Source organism: Theropithecus gelada, chromosome X, assembly GCF_003255815.1.
Source record: "Theropithecus gelada isolate Dixy chromosome X, Tgel_1.0, whole genome shotgun sequence".
NCBI lineage: Eukaryota > Metazoa > Chordata > Mammalia > Primates > Cercopithecidae > Theropithecus > Theropithecus gelada.
Window position 1 is genome coordinate 122,603,243 of NC_037689.1, and position 23,089 is coordinate 122,626,331.

Sequence of the window (23,089 nt, forward strand, 5' to 3'; positions counted from 1 at the left end):
AACAGTAAAATAGGTAACTTTGGTCTTTGAAGAGCTTTTTTTCCTTTCTAAGTCCTCTTTCCCTATTTCCCCTTATTTATCTTAGTAGGTAACACCTGTAATTTCATACAATATTCTGATTTAATAGCAAAATTTTCAAGAACAGTATCTTGAGACATACCTTTCTCTCCCATTCCTGAGCAACAGCAAAACTTATCTTCCCCTTAAGATAGCTCTCAAATGAGAAATCTGAAAATGGCCTGGATAAACTAATCAGACAAAAATAAGTCAGTACAGGTAATTTTATTTTAGCATGGACCTCTTTGAGCAAAAATGCCTTAGAAGGAATTTCAGCTCCCAGAGAGCAGTAGGTGGGAGCAGTTTGGGGAGAAAAGAAAAGAGAAAAATATTCACATATTAAAAGAGTAGGACATTCAATGTGAAATCCTTCCTCTTTTGTAATATATATTAAGTGAGCCTGTGAAAAGAAGTAGAGAATATTATTAGGCGAGGCATAGACAGTATCAACTAACAAAGCTCAAGGGTTTGACTAGATGCTAAAATTTTTACAATTTCTGGATGGATGACAGGTGCCAAAGGTCAGATTCAGGCCTAGATTTAACAACTGGCTGGTCAGTACACTATGCAAGTTAAGTGCATTTACTTGCAAGGAAATCAACTCTAGGTAGAAAGTTTAGGAACAGGCTAATTTGACCTTGATCTTTAGAAATGAATAGGTACCTCATAAATTATAAGAATATTAAAAATTATAAATCACCACATTCTGTGGAATCTTCCTCAGTAGATTCTAATTAAAATAGAAATGGGCTGGGTGTGTCGGTTCACACCTATAATCCCAGCACTTTGCAAGGTTGAGGTGGAAGGATCGCCTGGGTCCAGGAATTTGAGACTAGCCTGGACAACACAGTGAGACCCCACCTCTACAAACATTTTTAAAAATTAGCCTGGTATCGTGGCACACACCTGTTGCTCCAGCTACTTGGGAAGCTGAAGTGGTAGGGTCACTTGAGCTTAGGAGATCAAGGCTGCAATGAGCTATGATCATATCATTGCACTTCAGTCTGGGTGACAGAATGAGACCTTGGCTCCAAAAAATTTTTAAAAAATAATAAAAAAGAAATGAATTTTGTAAGCCTGAGTATTATCAATAACCACAACAGAGACTATAAATTCCAGGTTGTGGCATATTGTCAACCTAGAAAACTTTCACATGTCTATTAAATCCAAGTCCTTATGCAAGGATACTCTATGAATGACAAATGAACCATCTGAAAGAATGAAAAGCTAACATACTACCAAATCTTCCATCCTGAGGAATAATTTTAAAATTTTTAGGATATACAACAATTATTTTTTTCAATTATCTCAACAATAAATACTTGGAATTATGCCTGGGCATGGAGAAGAGAGGGTGCGACTGCACTAAGATCTCTCAGGAAGTGTATTAGTCCATTCTCATACTGCTATAAAGAACTGCCTGCGACTAAGAAATTTATAAAGGAAAGAGGTTTAATTGACTCACAGTTCCACATGGCTTGAGAGGCCTCAGGAAACTTACAATCACAGTGGAAGGGGAAGCAGTCATGTCTTACCTAGTGCCAGGCAAGAGAGCAAGTGTATGTAGAAAACAACTGTCAAACACTTATAAAACCATCAGATCTTGTGAGAACTCACTCACTATCATGAGAACAGTATGGGGGAAACAGCCCCCATGATCCACTCACAGGTCTCTCTCTTGACATGTTGGGATTACCATCTGAGATGAGATTTGGGTGGGGACATAGAGTCAAATCATACCAGGAAAGGAGGGGTGAATCAGTCTCCGTAGTGTTAATATTCCATTTGTGGCTTATTTTTTAATGGCTAGTTCTTCTTCCTGAAATATACCTAAAACTAATGATATATTCTATTTAATTCCAAAAGCCATATATAGTGGTCTCTGGTTTTATTACGGGTGGAAAGCAAACTAGATTCTAGATTAAGATACAGTCCATTCCTGTGCATTTATCTATTAGGGAAGAGGGAACCATGTTTACTTGTTTTTCCTTTACTCTTTAACACTTTACTACCTGTGGCTATAGAAGATCTATATTAAATCCCAGGAAAATTGTGAAATCTACATTCAGGATTCAGAAAACCCATATTTTAATTACTATGCTAGTTAGGCATAACACCTCCCATGGAAATTCTGCCCATCATTGTGACTTTAGTGCAGGTAGAAAATAATCTGTTTCCAACAATTAAGACAGTGAATAATCATCACCACTAAGCCCCAGATTCTCTTCTACCAGCAAATACTTCATTTATTGCAAGAGTTTAAAGTACATCAGTGACTCATTCAGTTTAAGTCAAAAACAGTTTCATCAATTAATTTTAATTTAATTTCAATTAAAAGGCCCCATACATACACATTAGTACACCATTTTTTCATTTACAAATACTAGAAACATATTCTATCTATTTTTTTCTCTTGAAGAAGAGCAACCAATTTCTACATTTGCACTCCTTATTTGGAGGTAGTTTGGGAAAAGCAAAATATGGAAAGAGTAATATTTAAAAACAGAAACAAAACATATTTAAACATCTTCAATCAATTTCTGGTGGTATAAATAAAGTTGAGAGGAGGTCTACTAAATAACCAAATCTGTTCACTTTTTACATATGTACTGAAGGATGAAGGGACTACATAAAAATATATTATCCTATTAAAAGCTGTTATTTTTATCCATATGTATGTGTTTTATAAAGAATCAAGGCTGCTCACCAACCAAAAATATTTTCTTGATTTTAGTAAAAAAAACCCTGCAGCCTGTTTGAATGCAGTGGTAACCTTAGACATGAGATATCTTAGATGGCTTGCCAAAGAAACTGTGTGAACCTTCCCAAGCATTTCTAGTGGGGAGATAAGTCCTAGATACCTTCTATGTCTTCTTTATCAGTGGTCACACAATTCCTAGCTGTCTTTTGCTACTTATCCTCTTCCATGTAATCCCATGCCAGTTGGCTAAAGCCAAGCACTAATGAGACCAAGGTTGAAGTTCAATCCTCAAATGGGCCAATGATGTTTTCTGCTCCATGGATACAGAAGAAAACCTAACTGCAACCAGCTGCTATAGAAATGTGTGCCGTAGGTCAAAAAGAAACTGGCAAGGCCATCTAAATTTCTAAACAACTCAAGGGACGTGTCCTGCCGAATGTGGGTCAGTGAGGTCATCTTCATTTCACTTTTAACCTTTTCATGCCCCCAAATGAACTAACTTCCCCAAAAGCCAGACAACTGAGAAAATTGAGACAAAAGAACTGACAGCAGATTTACTCATACAATTATGTGTGTGTGTGTGCACGCGCGTGTGTGTGTGTGTGTGTGTGTGTGTGTTTCGGGGTTGGGATAAGGATAATACATTCAAATAAGTAAATGAGGCTTATTACTGCCCAAGCACCATTTAATAGAAATACTCAAAAGGAGGGGGGCGGAGCAAGATGGCCGAATAGGAGCAGCTCCAGTCTTCAACTCCCAGCGCCAGCGACACAGAAGACCGGTGATTTCGGCATTTTCAACTGAGGTACTGGGTTCATCTCACTGGGGAGTGCCGGACGATCGGTACTGGTCAGCTGCTGCAGCCCGACCAGCGAGAGCTGAAGCAGGGCGAGGCATTGCCTCACCTGAGAAGCGCAAGGGGGAAGGGAATCCCTTTTCCTAGCCAGGGGAACTGAGACACACAACACCTGGAGAATCGGGTAACTCCCACCCCAATACTGCGCTTTGAGCAAACAGGCACACCAGGAGATCATATCCCACACCTGGCCGGGAGGGTCCCACACCCACGGAGCCTCCCTCATTGCTATTACAGCAGTCTGTGATCTACCGGCAAGGCAGCAGCGAGGCTGGGGGAGGGGCGCCCGCCATTGCTGAGGCTTAAGTAGGTAAACAAAGCTGCTGGGAAGCTCGAACTGGGTGGAGCTCACAGCAGCTCAAGGAAACCTGCCTGTCTCTGTAGACTCCACCTCTGGGGGCAGGGCACAGAAAACAATAACAAAGCAGCAGACACCTCTGCAGACGCAAACGACTCTGTCTGACAGCTTTGAAGAGAGCAGTGGATCTCCCAACACGGAGGTTGAGATCTGAGAAGGGACAGACTCCCTGCTCAAGCGGGTCCCTGACCCCTGAGTAGCCTAACTGGGAGACATCCCCCACTAGGGGCAGTCTGACACCCCACACCTCACAGGGTGGAGTACACCCCTGAGAGGAAGCTTCCAAAGCAAGAATCAGACAGGTACACTTGCTGTTCAGAAATATTCTATCTTCTGCAGCCTCTGCTGCTGATACCCAGGCAAACAGGGTCTGGAGTGGACCTCAAGCAATCTCCAACAGACCTACAGCTGAGGGTCCTGACTGTTAGAAGGAAAACTATCAAACAGGAAGGACACCTACACCAAAACCCCATCAGTACATCACCATCATCAAAGACCAGAGGCAGATAAAACCACAAAGATGGGGAAAAAGCAGGGCAGAAAAGCTGGAAATTCAAAAAACAAGAGCGCATCTCCCCCGGCAAAGGAGCGCAGCTCATCGCCAGCAACGGATCAAAGCTGGACGGAGAATGACTTTGACGAGATGAGAGAAGAAGGCTTCAGTCCATCAAATTTCTCAGAGCTAAAGGAGGAATTACGTACCCAGCGCAAAGAAACTAAAAATCTTGAAAAAAAAGTGGAAGAATTGACGGCTAGACTAATTAATGCAGAGAAGGTCATAAACGAAATGAAAGAGATGAAAACCATGACACGAGAAATACGTGACAAATGCACAAGCTTCAGTAACCGACTCGATCAACTGGAAGAAAGAGTATCAGCAATTGAGGATCAAATGAATGAAATGAAGCGAGAAGAGAAACCAAAAGAAAAAAGAAGAAAAAGAAATGAACAAAGCCTGCAAGAAGTATGGGATTATGTAAAAAGACCAAATCTACGTCTGATTGGGGTGCCTGAAAGTGAGGGGGAAAATGGAACCAAGTTGGAAAACACTGTTCAGGATATCATCCAGGAGAACTTCCCCAACCTAGTAGGGCAGGCCAACATTCAAATCCAGGAAATACAGAGAACGCCACAAAGATACTCCTCGAGAAGAGCAACTCCAAGACACATAATTGCCAGATTCACCAAAGTTGAAATGAAGGAAAAAATCTTAAGGGCAGCCAGAGAGAAAGGTCGGGTTACCCACAAAGGGAAGCCCATCAGACTCACAGCAGATCTCTCGGCAGAAACTCTCCAAGCCAGAAGAGAGTGGGGGCCAATATTCAACATTCTTAAAGAAAAGAATTTTAAACCCAGAATTTCATATCCAGCCAAACTAAGTTTCATAAGTGAAGGAGAAATAAAATCCTTTACAGATAAGCAAATGCTTAGAGATTTTGTCACCACTAGGCCTGCCTTACAAGAGACCCTGAAGGAAGTACTCAACATGGAAAGGAACAACCGGTACCAGCCATCTCAAAAACATGCCAAAATGTAAAGACCATCGAGGCTAGGAAGAAACTGCATCAACTAATGAGCAAAATAACCAGTTAATATCATAATGGCAGGATCAAGTTCACACATAACAATCTTAACCTTAAATGTAAATGGACTAAATGCTCCAATTAAGAGACACAGACTGGCAAACTGGATAAAGAGTCAAGACCCATCAGTCTGCTGTATTCAGGAGACCCATCTCACACGCAGAGACATACATAGGCTCAAAATAAAGGGATGGAGGAAGATTTACCATGCAAATGGAGAACAAAAAAAAGCGGGGGTTGCAATACTAGTCTCTGATAAAACAGACTTTAAACCATCAAAGATCAAAAGAGACAAAGAAGGCCATTACATAATGGTAAAGGGATCAATTCAACAGGAAGAGCTAACTATCCTAAATATATATGCACCCAATACAGGAGCACCCAGATTCATAAAGCAAGTCCTTAGAGACTTACAAAGAGACTTAGACTCCCATACAATAATAATGGGAGACCTCAACACTCCATTGTCAACATTAGACAGATCAACGAGACAGAAAGTTAACAAGGATATCCAGGAATTGAACTCATCTCTGCAGCAAGCAGACCTAATAGACATCTATAGAACTCTCCACCCCAAATCTACAGAATATACATTCTTCTCAGCACCACATCGTACTTATTCCAAAATTGACCACGTAATTGGAAGTAAAGCACTCCTCAGCAAATGTACAAGAACAGAAATTATAACAAACTGTCTCTCAGACCACAGTGCAATCAAACTAGAACTCAGGACTAAGAAACTCAATCAAAACCGCTCAACTACATGGAAACTGAACAACCTGCTCCTGAATGACTACTGGGTACATAACGAAATGAAGGCAGAAATAAAGATGTTCTTTGAAACCAATGAGAACAAAGATACAACATACCAGAATCTCTGGGACACATTTAAAGCAGTGTGTAGAGGGAAATTTATAGCACTAAATGCCCACAAGAGAAAGCAGGAAAGATCTAAAATTGACACTCTAACATCGCAATTAAAAGAACTAGAGAAGCAAGAGCAAACACATTCGAAAGCTAGCAGAAGGCTAGAAATAACTAAGATCAGAGCAGAACTGAAGGAGATAGAGACACAAAAAACCCTCCAAAAAATCAATGAATCCAGGAGTTGGTTTTTTGAAAAGATCAACAAAATTGACAGACCACTAGCAAGACTAATAAAGAAGAAAAGAGAGAAGAATCAAATCGACGCAATTAAAAATGAAAAAGGGGATATCACCACCGACCCCACAGAAATACAAACTACCATCAGAGAATACTATAAACACCTCTACGCAAATAAACTGGAAAATCTAGAAGAAATGGATAATTTCCTGGACACTTACACTCTTCCAAGACTAAACCAGGAAGAAGTTGAATCCCTGAATAGACCAATAGCAGGCTCTGAAATTGAGGCAACAATTAATAGCCTACCAACCAAAAAAAGTCCAGGACCAGATGGATTCACAGCTGAATTCTACCAGAGGTACAAGGAGGAGTTGGTACCATTCCTTCTGAAACTATTCCAATCAATAGAAAAAGAGGGAATCCTCCCTAACTCATTTTATGAGGCCAACATCATCCTGATACCAAAGCCTGGCAGAGATACAACAAAAAAAGAGAATTTTAGACCAATATCCCTGATGAACATCGATGCAAAAATCCTCAATAAAATACTGGCAAACCGGATTCAGCAACACATCAAAAAGCTTATCCACCATGATCAAGTGGGCTTCATCCCTGGGATGCAAGGCTGGTTCAACATTCGCAAATCAATAAACATAATCCAGCATATAAACAGAACCAAAGACAAGAACCACATGATTATTTCAATAGATGCAGAAAAGGCTTTTGACAAAATTCAACAGCCCTTCATGCTAAAAACGCTCAATAAATTCGGTATTGATGAAATGTATCTCAAAATCATAAGAGCTATTTATGACAAACCCACAGCCAATATCATACTGAATGGGCAAAAACTGGAAGCATTCCCTTTGAAAACTGGCACAAGACAGGAATGCCCTCTCTCACCACTCCTATTCAACATAGTGTTGGAAGTTCTGGCTAGGGCAATCAGGCAAGAGAAAGAAATCAAGGGTATTCAGTTAGGAAAAGAAGAAGTCAAATTGTCCCTCTTTGCAGATGACATGATTGTATATTTAGAAAACCCCATTGTCTCAGCCCAAAATCTCCTTAAGCTGATAAGCAACTTCAGCAAAGTCTCAGGATACAAAATTAATGTGCAAAAATCACAAGCATTCTTATACACTAGTAACAGACAAAAGGAGGGTATACACATCTGAATATTCTTAAAAAGCAGTAATAGATTTTAATTCCTCCCCAAAGTTTCCTGTTTAGTAGATGTTTATTTTATGCATATATTTCTGCTTCAAGAAGCCACCAACTGACTTTGATAAAATGTGATTCTAAATTCTATTTTAGAATAAGAACCTTGTTGCTTTTAGAAACAGTTTTTGGAATTATTTAAAATAAATATTAGCATATATGAGTTATTAAATATTTTAAGCATTCAACATGGTTTGAGCTTATCCAGCACAACATAACTGTTTAAGGTTTATACAGTACGAGCAATAACAATATTGTTTCCCCTTTTAGCACAGAGTTGACAAGCTGTAGGCATCCATTATGAGTAATACATATTAGTTAGAATTTACTACTAGGCTATAAGAGTTTACTATAAATCATTTTTAGAGACCCCAGCTGTTTTTATTATGCTACCTTTAAAAATAAATCATCAAGAAAATTTCTCAGGGATATATGAGGGCACCAAATATCTGGCCAGGTTAAGTGAGAATGCATTAATTCTTGATTCAAATAATGTAACACTCACAAGCATATTTCAGAAATTAGAGGTAATTAAAACTGAAGCACATTAGTATGTGCACTGTGAGTGAATGGGATCATGGAACACGGCCCCTAGAAATTTTTTCTACTCATTTTGCATTAGCCACTAATCGCCACTAAACTATAGAATATATATCCTCTCTCAAATACGTAACTTGGTGCACAGTCAAGTACGGTCAGTTTCATTAATTCAAAGGTGACTTTCCAAATCCAACTCCAATTCAGAAACTCCTTTTTATGTTTTTGTTATACTTAATGAGGATTTTAAACTCCACCTTTTAATTTTTAGGTTAATTGTAACCCAGGGGACACTAGTTACCTTTTGACACTCCCCTAAATTACTTGTTAACTGGAACACATACACTCAGACTGAAGTCAAGAGGGTCAGGAGGAAAAGCAGTAGCTTCAGGACAAGGGGAGCAGGAAAGATTTCTAGCAAAGCCACTTAGCAAAATCATTTAGCTAGAGGGCATTGTGCCAATTTTAAAGGCAAAGAAAGTTCCCGACAATTTCTGCAATTTTTCCCAGAGGCAAAATATACTTTCTGCAATCAAGATATCCTTTTTCTTGAGTAGACTTGGCTCCTCAGTAAAACAATATAGGTAATTCCAGAAACAGGGCAAATCTAAACCTGTAATGGTTCCCCTTTGCCTTTAGGAGTCCGTTTAAATGATGCTGTTTCCAAGCCATTTTTTTTTTTTTTTTTTTTTTTTTAGATGGGGTCTCACTATGTTTCCCTGACTGGAGTGCAGTGGTTATTCATAGGTGTGACCATAGCTCACTGCAGCCTTGAACTCCTAGACTCAAGTGATTTTCCCTACCTCAGACTTTCAAGTAGCTGTAAGTACAGGCACATGCCAACATACCTGGCCTCCAAGCAATTTTTAAAGAGAATTCTACTGTCTCATTATTCCTTAGTCTTATCTAAATTGACTAACACAATCTGAACAGAATAAACAAAGATGCAAATGGTTATAGGTGGCAGTATCAATCTACCACCATAGAGACAGATTAGTGGTTGCGTAGTACTCAGGGGATGAGGGAGTAGAGAGGTGATATTTAAAGGGTACTGGATGAAGGTTGTTAGTAAGATTATTAAAATGCTCTAAAACTGACTGTGGTGATGGTTGCTGGTATCTACGAATATACTAAAAACTATTAAATGGGTAGTTCATATAAATGAGTGAATTGTATGGTCTGCTGTGCTTTGTATGGTTTGTATGCTTTGTATGGTCTGCTATGGTCTGCTTTCATAAAAAATGTAGGCAGAAATGCATGTAGTAGTTAAAAGTTTAGGATGGTTACCTAGATTCTGAATTCTAGTTCTTGGAGTTTTACCCTCTGGAAACCTGGACAAATCACTAAGTAACTTAGGTACTATTACTAAGCCTCAATTTTCACATCTGTAAAATGGAGGAAATAACAGTACTCATGTACATATAATTGTTGTGAACATTAAATATGATCATGCATACAAAGCTGCCAAGTATAATGCCTAAAACATATAAGTGCTCAATGTTGGCTATTTTTCCTGTTTTTTTTTTAAACAGCTTGATTGAGATATGATTCATATATCATAAAATTCACCCTTTTAAAGTGTACAATTCAGTGGTGTTTAGTATATTTCCAGAACTGTGCAACCATTACCACTAATTCCAAAACATTCCCATCACCACAAAAAGAAACCCTGTACTCACTGACAGTCACACCTATTTCCCTCTCCCTGACAGTGGCAACCACTAATCTACTTTCCATCTCTATGGATTCGGCTATCTTTGGCATTTCATATAAATGGAATCATACAATTATGTGCCTTTATGTGTGTGGTTTCTTTCACTTAGCATAACGTTTCCTAGGTTTATCCCTGTTATAGTACTTCATTCCTTTTTATGGCTGAATGATATTTCATTGTATAGATATTTTGTGGATTTCCACTTCTTTGTTATTATGAATAAGCTACTATGAACACTTGAGTACAAGTTTTTATGTGGACATAGGTTTTTAATTGGGTATATACCTATGAATGGAATTGCTGGGCATTATACAAACTATGTTTAACTTTTTGCTTGTGAGGCAATGACAAACTTTTCCACAGAGACTACACTATTGTACATTTTCACAAGCAATGTATAAGTGTTTTAGTTTCTCAAAACACTTGGTATTATCTTTATTTTTTATTATAGCCATCCTCTTATGTGTGACATAGTGTCTCTTCTTGGTTTAGATTTGCATTGCTCTGATGACTAATGATATTGAACCTCTTCTCATGCGCTTATTGGTCATTTGTGTGGTTTGTTTTTGAGATCTTTTGCTCATTTTTAAATTGCCTCATTTCTTTTTTCATTGTTGACTTGTAAGAATTCTTTATATATTCTGGATACAAGTCTCCTATATGGTTTGTAAATATCTTTTTTCCATTCCATGGGTTGTCATTTTGATGTCTACCTCTTTACCCTCTTTATTTACTATTATTATTAATAGAAAGTTTAAAAGTGCTCATCAGAACTATCAATGCTATGACACACTTATTCATATTTTCTTGTAATTTTTAAATGGTTCTGATGTAGGCAACACAGGCAGACTACTCTAGAACCCGACAATTGGAGAAGTGTAGAAGCTTAAAAGTGACAGCAGAAACAATATCAAAAGGTCAGACAGAAAGCATGGTCTCATGGGGGTGTTTAATGTGCTGTTGGGAGTAATCAGTGAAGCAAACAAACCATGCTTGGGAAGACAGACCAAAATCACAGAAAATCGGGAAATCTCAAATGGACGGGGCCAAACAGGAACAGTACCAAATGGCTCTTCAAATGGTTGTTTCTTGCATTGCCAGAAATGAGAACACATAATTAAACTGAATGCTGTCCTTTTCAATTAACAAAGTAATTGGATGCACTGGAGAAATTTAATGTATTTGATTTTAATCAAAGACACTTTACACTGAGGATAGTCACCAATACCTAAGGCACCAAAACCTCACTTACCTTCTTGTGGGAGAAAACTCAACTCCTATAGTACTGCCACACAACCAAATATCTAATCAAAGGAAATGACTAGATTTCCCAACCCCCTTAAAGACACAATAAGAATAATGTGAAAAGGGCATTTAGTTCATATTGTGCATTAAGATTGATATTATAAAAATATTTTTTAAAATTTTAATACGATGGACACATCTCTCAAATAAAACAGATCAAAAAAGCCCCACTCTTCTTTCCAACAGCACCGAGTGCTTTTAAGAGAAGGACAAATGTTCTGGGCTTTGCCATCAGAAAACGGAAGCAGAGAAATTGTTGTTCCCTAAAGTATACTTTCCAAAAATGGCACAATTTTAATTAAATTTTAATTTTTTCTTTGAGGTATAACTGAGAAAAAAAATTGTATATATTCAAGGTATACAACGTGAATGCTTTGATGTATGTATTGTGAAATGATTACCATAATCAAGCTCATTAAAACATCCATCGCCTCACAAAGTTACCTTTTATTTGTAATTAAAACATTTTAAGATAGTATGTTGACATGAAAGGCGTTAAAACTATAACAAAAAGACAGAAGGAGACTGTGATAATCTTAGAGAAGAAAAAATGTAACATTTATTGTGCTCTAGTTTACTAAGGTCCAATTTAACTGTAGTTAAAGTTAACAGATGACTCCACAATCAAAGAGTTTACAAAGGCCTCTTTGGAGAAGGTACCTGTGTTCTTTGCAGTTGATAGATGTGGTAGCTAACCTGTAAAAATGTCTGTACCCTTTGGCTTGGTTTCTAGGTGTATTTGAATCCCATCTCTGCAGTTTACTAGCCATGTGACCTTGAGCAAGTTATTGAGCCTCATTTGAAAAAAAATTAAGAACTATTGTGAAGATCAAATGAGTTAATATGCCTGAAGCAATTTTCTCATTTGTAAAAAGAAGTGATGGTCTTAGATTAGTGATTTTCGAAGTATTTTCAGATTTTCAAATTATGTTCAGGCTTCCCCTACTAGTGAAAAGGAAATGGAGGTACACTGGTTGTGGCTGCAGGGTGGGGTGTGGCTTATGGCTGACCAGTGCTTCACCTCTGCCACCCTTTTCCATTCAACCAGAGTAGCTTTTATTTTGCCTGCTGTATTGCAGGTTTGGGTTCTATAAAAATTACTTTTTGGAAGACATATTAAACATTTAAATGTCACTTTCTTTGTGCTGAGCAGGGTTCTAAGTGCTTTTCATGTATCAGCTGATGTAATATTCACAAAAGCCTACTAAATGGGTGCTAATATGATCCCGATTTTTCGGATGAGAGAACTGAGACACAGACAAGTTAAGTAAATTGTCCAAGTTCTTGAAGATAGTAAATAAGAGACACAGATTTCAGCCCAAGCAGTCTGGCTCCACCACCCATGCGCTAAACCACTATGCTGTACTATGCCAAAACAAAATAAAGTGAAACAAAACAAAACACTTTCTGTTGCTTAAAAAATAAAAGGTAAACTTGAGAACTCCATTAGACTAATCAAATTCTAAGGACCTTTTAGCTTTAAAAAGTCCATCGTTCTACCATGAGGTAAGTAAACTAGTATCAGTATTTAGTCACAGGGTAGGCCCAAGATCAACTAAATCTATAGTGAAGTTTTTTCTGCACAGGATTGTAACCAGTGAGGATACAGGATATAGGATATCCTATTCTCACTAGATCTTGTTGTTTAAAAGTATGTGGCACCTCCCCCCCATCTCTCTTCCCCCTGCTCTGGCCATATAAGACATGCCTGTTTTCCATTTGCCTTCTGCCATGATTGTAAGTTTGCTGAGGCTTCCCCAGCCATGATTTCTGTACAGCCTGTAGAACTGTGAGCCAATTAAACTTCTTTTCTTTATAAATTACCTAGTATTAGGTATTTCTTTACAGCAGTGTGAGAACAGACTAACACAGTTGACAATCCTGCTCCAAGGCAAATATTATCTCTTGTTTGAGAGATACATTTAAGTCTGACCAAAATATGATAAAAAGTTCCAGAAGTGCAGTGAGTTTTAAAAAAAAAACCTGTCTATAAATAGTCAAATTATTTGACTGATTTCTTTCCAAATGACTGAATATTTCACCATTAAGTAGAAAAAGCTTAAAACCATCAACATAAATGACAAAGAGAAGAAAACAGCAAGAGAAGGCGTTTCTGCCATAAGTCAGGTTGAAGTATTTTTGTTTCTTTTTTCAACACTGACTTTTGATCTTAAAGTGAGTCCAATTTGACAAGGAATATATCAGAGAATAGAATGGAGACATGTGGAAGAGGAGAGGGTAACATTTTTCTGTGCACTGTCTTTCTTGGCATGACCTTTGTGAGGGAAATAGGGAGGAAAAACGTGTGAGACAGAAGTTCAGTGGCAAGAGAAATTACTGTGTTTAAGGTAAGCATAATATGCATGCCATGCTGGACAGATACAAAATATATCAGCATAAAGGTATGTTTGGTGTGTTCTATAAGTGCTAGTAAGGCGTTGGAAAAATATAGTCATTTTCTTCTCCAATATCTGTCACTTTTTAAATTGTAAAAGTCTTATTTCCAAAACAAAAAATACTCAGTAACACATCATGCGATCCATATAAGCAAATTATATATTAATAAGTATCATCCTAGTTGCCCTTTACTTACTGTTCACAAAAGACTAGTAATATAACATGTATAAATTATAAAGTGCACCCAAGTTCTATATGGTCATTATTATTGCGTCAGTTTTACAGACAGAAAACTGAGGTTCACAGAATTTGGGTAACTTGCACCACGTCTTGCAGCTACTAAGTGTCAGGGCTGGGATTTGAATACAGGTTTGTTTTTTATTTATTCTTTTAATGGAGGAAGAGTTTGAGAAAGCCCTTAGTTTCACTTCCGTGAAGTTTCACTGCCATTCTGGAAACTTCTTTTCCAGAACATTTTATATTTGATTGCCTTGATAATCACATCTCTCCCTACTTCAACCTCTGTTCTCAGATTAGGAGTTCCTGAAGGGCAGATGTCATCTACTTTATTTCTATTTTCCCACCAACTACCACAGTGGCTGGCACATGGTAGGTATTCAATACATGTTTTTTGAATGAAAGAATGACATTTTTGCCAACATAAATTCAATAAAACCACTTAAAGACTCTCATACCCACATTTTCTCCATTCCTTTGCAGTGACAAGCCATGTTCCAAAAAGGAACAGACCAGTGCCGAGGAGCATAGATGTCCTCATTTAACAAGAAGCTCAGGCCGCCTGAGAAAAAGTTTCATTATAAACCTGAACAATTATGTATTTAAAACATAAGTGAATCGATGTTGTGTTGCTATGTATCTTATATGAAAAAAATTGTTGAAGGAAATATGCAGGTATTTTAGAGCATCGTCCTTCATTTTGAAAGCCAGGGACTATTTTCAGGATGCTTATTAACAGTCCAAAACATTAGCCTCCTCTTATCTACTCTATCATGCTTAGAAATCAAGTTTCACTTCTTATTAACGGCTTTAATAATTACTTTCTTTCATGTCCACACACAGTACCACAAATCCTCTTTACAGCATAGTGCAATCAATGTTTTTCCTAGTTCTGTTGCATCTAGTATTTGCATATTTGCGTATGTTACAGAATGAAAAAACAAAAAACAAAACAAAAAAAAAACAACAGAATTATATGTGCCATGGTTCTCACCTAAACTTGGCAAGATTTACCACAGATTATTATTGTGCTCTTCATCAATATAAATTCTAAATTCCTCTACTGGTCACCAAAGCCAGTGAAAATACAAGCTGTCTTTCAGCAAGGAATTATTGAATGTTAGGCTATAATAATTATGTCACTAAGTGACAGCTTTTGAAAAGTTAAAAAAATTTCAATATGAATGATGAGAATGGTGATAGAGAATTCCTTAAGATGTATATCTTTCTTATCTGAAGAGATAAGAAATTAAGTTAAGCTAAACTGAAACAACATATCTGTTTCAGAAAGACTATAATTAGACATTTTTTTAATAATAGATTTTTTAGTGAAAGAAAGAAAGAGCCATTGTACCACTGATAATTAAAGATCTGCAGGAAAATCCAGGGGCTCTTCCTCATTTCTAAGATTGTCATTATACCCCAGGGCTACTGTCAGAAGTAAAAGTCTGTGCTGGATGAAGCAGACTGATGACCTAGAATGATGCTTCTTAGGCTTGTAGGGAGAAGATCTAAGGCAAATTTTGTAACCAGAACAGCAGAACTCCGACATTCAAAAACCAGCACAGTAGAATTCATACATTCAAATGAACTCCAGCTCCATAATTGATTCTGTCACCCTTGTAATACCCAAAACATACAAACAATGCTGTCAGTACTCAAAACATTTTTGTAATTCCTCATTGATAATTATCTGTAATGTTTGCCTATGAGCTGCTTAAAACAATCAGCTTTTTAACTATACTGGTTTTTGACCATGTCATACCACATATTTTGACCACCTGTCTTCAATAGACTTGACTCCAAATAGTCTCTGGTTTTTCCCCAAAATCAAATCCCTCTTCAAACAAACAAACAAAAAAATCCACCAGTAAAAATATTTAACGAGAATTCCAAAGGTCTAAAAGAAATAACGAGAAAAAAAATCAAAACAAAAATTTTACCAAAGATAGCATTAGAACCAATGTACAGCCTGAGTCAATTATTCCTAAGGGATGCTCTCTCATTTTTATGCATATATCTTTTATGCAAGATAATATGTTCTAATGTGCACACGTGTACTAGTACATGCCCATCCATTTGCACTCACATAGAAAATTTCAAGAAATATACATAAAGAAAATTTACACCCTCTTAGGCATGTGAATGGAGATTCAAGTGACGGGGGTGGGCAGGAGAGCTTTTATTTTACTTTATATGCTCTGTTTGTAATGATATATCTATATGTATATGTGCTGTTTGTAATGATATATCTACACACACACACACACACACACACACACATATAACGGTGAGTACATATTACTTTCATAATAACAAGGGAAGAAGTAAAGAAGGAAAAATATGAAAATAGAAATGAGTGAGGGAAGGAAAGAGAAAGAGAGAGGGGAGGAACAAAATAAAGTAGTTCCAATAGTTAATACCCTATTTTCTAGTCTTTTATGTTTATAATTCCATTTTGTACATTAAACCATTTTATGTGACTTTTTGTCTCTATGTTAAAAATGTGTGTTGTAAAGACACTTATGTGTTCTATGTAAGGAGTAATAGAGTTAAATTAGCAAATAATGCAAGCACAGTGACAGCTGCTATATTGAGTAAAGTGAGAATGCCCTGGCAAAGGAAAAAATATCTGAAATCTGTTCCATGTTATCATGTTTTTATTGATCAATCTGTGGCCAATTAAAAATAAACAATAAAAAATACCCTTATCTAGGAGCAAACTTCAGGATGATAATTAAGGGATATCCAATATCCATGAGGACAGGATATTGCACACTGGAACATTGAAACCACTGACAGTTTCTGGGTTTCCTCCAGAGGGAACTTCATGGACTGTTCAAAAAATAAGTCACATAAGAGTGTGATTTCAGTTTGGACTGTATTTTCTATTGTACAATCCAATGTATTTGAAATCAACAAAACGAACACTTTAAAAATGTATCCATCCAAAAAGTATCATAAACACAACACAATGACAAATGAAAAAGTGGTGAATCTTGGCAGCATTTATGACAAACATGGGGCTAATTTCCTTAATGTTTGAAGAGATCTTAGAAGTCAATAATAAAAAGACCAATAACATAATAGATAAACAAAGCACACAGAAATTGATAAAAAAGAAATGCATATGGACAAAATAGTTCAATTTCATTCACTGTTTAAAACTGAAATGAGGAATCATTTTTTACCTATCATACTGACACAGATCAAGGAGTCTGATAGTATCCAGTGTTAATTTGCACCAACAAGCACTGTGAAGTACTGTCAAAGGGAGTATAAATTAGTGCAACTATTGTATATGGCAATGCGGCAATAACTATCAAAATCTAAAATATACATTCTTTTTGACTAGACAATTTTGTGTAAGAATTTATTCTTCAGATACATTTTTGCACTGTCTTGTAAATAGATATGAGTGAGTATCCATGCAGCATTTTCACAAGCACTGAAAAGCATGCAGAATTCCTCAGGAGGGAAATGTTTAAGGAGATTTTGGTACATCCATATAATACTCGGACTACTAGACAGCTGTTCAAAAGAATGGTAAAGATGTATATATGGGGATACAGGAAGTTTTTTAAAAAACAATATTGACTGAAAAGTCAAGGGACAGAACAATATTTGGGGGAAAACAGGAATATTGACAGTGGTTACTACTGTAGTTGCGAGTGGAATGGGGTGGGGCTAAGTGCAGACTGGGGTGAGAGTGACTTTCCATTACAAACTCTTCAATTGCTTTGAATTTTTTTCCTATGTATACATTACTTTTTAAGAACTTTATTTAGATATAATTCACATGCCATCCATTTAAAGTATAAAATTCAATGGTTTTTAGTGTGTTTACAGAGTCACGCAACCATCTCTACAACTAAGTTTAGAACATTTCATCATCACACACACACGAAAAAACTCTGCACCCATTAGTAGTCACTTCTTCTTTCCTGCTCTCTTCTTACCCCCTCACAACCAGTAGACTACTTTCTGCTCTATGGAATTTCATTCATTTTGATGGATGAAAAAGGAATGAAATTGCCCCTAAAAGATATATCCCTAAAAGATAATCCACAATCAGAAGAAGTAGGACCTGAATAACACCACATTCTCTTACTGTACAGACTTGTGATGATTTATTTTTTGTGTGAATAGCTAAGCCACAGTACCCATTTTCTGGTCAAACACAAGTCTGGATATTGCGGTGAAGGTATTAATATTTTAAAAAATAAATTTTATTTTGTTTACTTAAGGCATACAACAGGATGTTATGGGATCCATAGCGACAGTAAAAAAGTTATTATAGCAAAGCAAATTGACATATCTATCATCTCACATAGTTAGCCACTTTTTTTTTTTGTTTTTGTAGCAAAAGTAGCTAAAATCCACACAGTTAGCATGAATCCCACAAAGGTCAATTTTATTACCTATAGTCCTCATGTTGTACATTAAATCTCTAGACTTGTTCATGCTACATATCTGCTACTTTGTACTCTGACCGACATCTCCTCATTTCATCCTCCTCAACACCTAACTCTGCTAACCACTGTTTGTTCTCTATCTCTGTATATTCATTTTTTTTTCTTTTTAGATTCCACATGTATAAATGAGATTGTGCAGTGTTTTTTCTTTCTAAGTATTCATCAACAGACAAATGAATAAACTGTGGTACGTATACACAAAGGAATATTATTTAGTCCTAAAAAAAGAATGAGATATTGCCATTTGCCACAATGTGAATAGGCCTGGAGGACATTATGCTATGTGAAATAATCCCAATACAGAAAGAAACATATTGCTGTGAAGGTGTTTTTTGGTTATGATTAACATTTAAGTCAGCAGACACAGAGTAAAGCCACTTACTTTCCATAATGCCTTCAACTGGTTGAAGGCCTTAAGAGAAAAGTATGGAGGCCTCAAAAAAAAAAAAAAAAAAAAAAGAAAAGAAAAAAATCCTACCTTCAGATTGCCGTTCAGACTCATGCTGCAATATCAACTCTTCTCTGGATCTCCAGCCTGCTGGTTTCCAAGCCCCAAAACTGCATAAGATAATTCCTTATAATCAATTTTTCTCTCTCCCTCAACTTTTGCTCTCTCTCCTCTCTCTCTCTCTCTCTCTCTCTCTCTCTCTCTCTCTTACACACACACACACACACACACATACACACCCTATTTGGTCTATTTCTCTGGAGAACCCTGACTAATACAATATTCAATTAGTGTCACTGTTAGTACTTTACAGATCATCTAAGTCAAATCCCATCATCTTATAGGTGGAAAAAATGAGGATCAAAGAGTTTAAGTGATGTATATGTGTCTACAGACAGATCTACAATGAAGGTAGAGTAATTTAAGGACCTCTAGAATGATAATTTGTCATGAAAGTTTTGAAAAGTGTATGGGAATAAGGCTACAGATAGTGTTTTCAAATCTGTGTGGTCAGGACACTTGAGACATAAAGTTAAATTATCAAATTATCATTTTAAAAATATATACAATGTGTTGAAAAACATTCAGTTTTGTAGTTTCCCCAAACTACTTTATAACATAATTATATGGTTCCTGGAGGCTAGTTATAATTGAATTATAGGGTATCTTGTTCACATTCTAGCTGGTGAAAAAAATTGCTCAGCTCTGCTTTGTGGTTCTCTAAACACCGGCTAGAATACTCATGAGGCAGCTTATAATTCAATTATAACTTCCCTCTGGGAACCATATAATTATATATAAAAGACCTAAGCCATCATATGTTCTCCATTTATTTTTTGTTATGAAAGGATTTGTCTAAAGTCTGATATTAAATTTGAATAGCTCTGAGTCAATTTGCACCTCAGAATTTACCCAGATACTACAATAATAAAACCATATTCACCTAGCTGAATGATACTAGGAGTCAACCTGTTTATCCTCCAAATCATGAAATACAATATTTTTATTTTTTCTTGGAGATTATATATATATATTTCCAGACAGGTACACCCTCATGTTTTTAATTGAATTTGTAATTAAATTACTGAAAATTGTTGCATAATTACTATGACAGATTTGAATAGAAGATGTTAATGTGTTATATTAATTAATTAATGGTTCAAAAGAGTATATATTTTACAGAAATAAGAAATAGGGACAATTGATATTAAATTTATTCCAGGGAAACTCTCTCTTCCTCTCTGCCTCTTTCATTTATTTATTTCCCAGATGTTCGCTGAGTACTTGCTCCATGCCAAGCACTGTGCTTTCCCTTAATGCTCACAATTCTTTTGAGAATGCATGTGAGCTCATGATTGTGCATGCACACACACATACCTCTTCTAGGAGAACATATCTCATATGAATTGCAAAGTTTGTCACTTAATTCCACAATGATTTTATATGCCCCCTGTTTAGCATTGTGCTTGGCTACAGTATCTGGGAAACAAAGGAGTAGGTATTAAATAAACCATACTCTTCAGAACTTTACAGTTAAGCTGAAGAGATAAGGACAGCATACAAGTACAGGAAACTCAGACGATGGCAATAAGATATAGTGAGGGTAGTTATATGTGCAGAAGAGGAGGAGAAGCATGTCAAAAACTAATTCTGCCTGGGCGCAGTGGCTCATGCCTGTAATCCCAGCACCCTGGGATGTCGAGGTGGGCAGATCACTTGAGGTCAGTAGTTCAAGACCAGTCTGGCCACCATGATGAAACCCTATCTCTACTAAAAATACAAAACAAATTATCTGTGTGTGATCTCAGCTACTTGGGAGGCTGAGGCAGGAGGATCGCTTGAACCTGGGAGGTGGAGGTTTCAGTGATCCAAGATTACACCACTGCACAACTCTGTATGCCCCACAAGTTTGCCTATGAGATGTTCTGAAACTGCATCATGATTGCTCTAACAGTTCAATCCTTCAGCATCTAACCTGTGTTCTCAAGCAATAGAATGAAAGGTTCAGATTCCAAACTATGAAATCAGAATGCAGAGCTTCCAGCTCTAACATTTGCTAATCATGAGATTTGGGGCAAGTTACTTAATGTCTCAATGCCTTCATATGATCATATGTAAGATATAGACAGAGAAAATTATAGAATTTATCTCAAAGGATTGTTTAAAAATGAAAAGAATTGATATGAAAAAAATCACTTATATTCCTGGCACATAGCATTTAATAGATGTTAGCTAGTATAATACTTTTGTTGTTATCATTGCCATCTCCATAATCATCATCATCATTATCTGAGAAATATTGACAGAAGATAAAGGGGAAATTTCCGTAAGATTAAGATATGGCTGCAACTAGGAACTTTTTGACAAAGCTGTATTTTTAAATGGTGATTCTAAAAGATAAAACTCACTGCATATAATCAAGAATAAGGTCTGACTCACAAAACCTAATACAACTTATAAAAGATGTGGAGGCCAAAAAAGGTAGGACTGGAGGCTTTTTTAGTTATATGAAGGGCAACATTAAAAATGAGTAAATAAGAGCATTGTTATAGTCACTGGTGTAATGATGCTACTTGTCAAACAATTCCTGGAATCAATAGATAACCCCTACTTTGCATCTGCCTTTTCTGTCAAAGAGATTTACTTTTGAACCGGAAATATTAACAGAATCCTTAGTAAGAATAAATAGAAGACCAGTATTCATGAGGAGGTAGTGTTGAAAATATTTACGTTTCTGGGCCCTCATGAGAGATTTCCAAGAATATTGACTTAGCTCTGATACTAGGGAGCAATCAGCACCAGAAACCAGCATGGGCATACTCTGAATATGTCTTGACAGACTAACTTCACTCCCCTTTTGAGCAGGCTGATTAAATTGACAAGACAGGGAAATGGGTAGATGTGTTTCATATTCAGCAAGGCATTTTGCAAAGTCTCTTATAATATGTTATTGGATGAGTTAAAAACTATGAGATAAATGACAACACAATTAACACACAAATGAATGAACAACCATATTAAAGTAACTGATTAATTTGTCTCTAGTGATCTCCTTTTCCTTGTTCTCTATGACATTTTTATCCAAGTCATGAGCGAGAAAATACAGTTTGTAAATAACAAAGAACTAGTAGGAATAACAGCCTGTTGAATGACATAATCATCATGCCCCAAATTCATGCCAGGATAGAACTATGAGCCAAATATAACACACTATAATTCCAGAGACAGATACAAAGATACTTCAAAATGTTCATGGAAAATATATATTATGAAGAAACTATGTATGGACTTCAATTTTTTTCTGCACCAAAATAAACTTGCACTAACTTGTTATAACATGTCTGAACAGGATCTACTTTGAGGCACTTAGAAAGATATCTGTTCAGGAGAGCACTTATAAGAGTAACATGAATTCTGGTAAAGTTGAAGCAAGAAAAAAAACAATATTTATGGTGAAGCTTGTGTAGAAGACTAGTGAAATCATTGATCTTTACACAAAGTTTATGGGGACAAAGCCCTCCCCAAATCAGCAGTTTACAAGTGAACAACTCATTTTAAGAAGGGATGAGATGATGTTGAAGATGAAACCCACAGTGGCAGACTATCCACATCAATTTGTGTGGAAAAAATTATCTTGTTTGTGATTTAATTGAAGAAGACCAATGATTAAGAGCAGAAACAATAGCCAACACCATAGACATCTTAAGTGGTTCAGCTTACACAACTCTGACTGAAAAAATAAAGTTGAGCAAATTTTCCACTCGATGGGTACCAAAACTGTTACTCCCAGATCAGCTGTAGGCAACAGCAGAGCTTACAGTAGAAATTGAAAACAAGTGGGATCAAGATCTTGAAGAATTTCTTCAAAGAATTGTAACAGTGGATGAAAGATGTTTTACCAGCACAATCCTGAAGACAAAGCATGATCAAAGCAATGGCTACAAAGAGGTGGAATGGTCCAGTCAAAGCAAAAGCAGACAGGTCAAAAACACAGGTCATGGCAGCATTTTCTGGGGAATGCTCAAGGTGTTTTACTTGTTGACTTTCTGGAGGGCCAAAGAATGATAACAGCTGCTTATTAAGGGTGTGTTTAGAG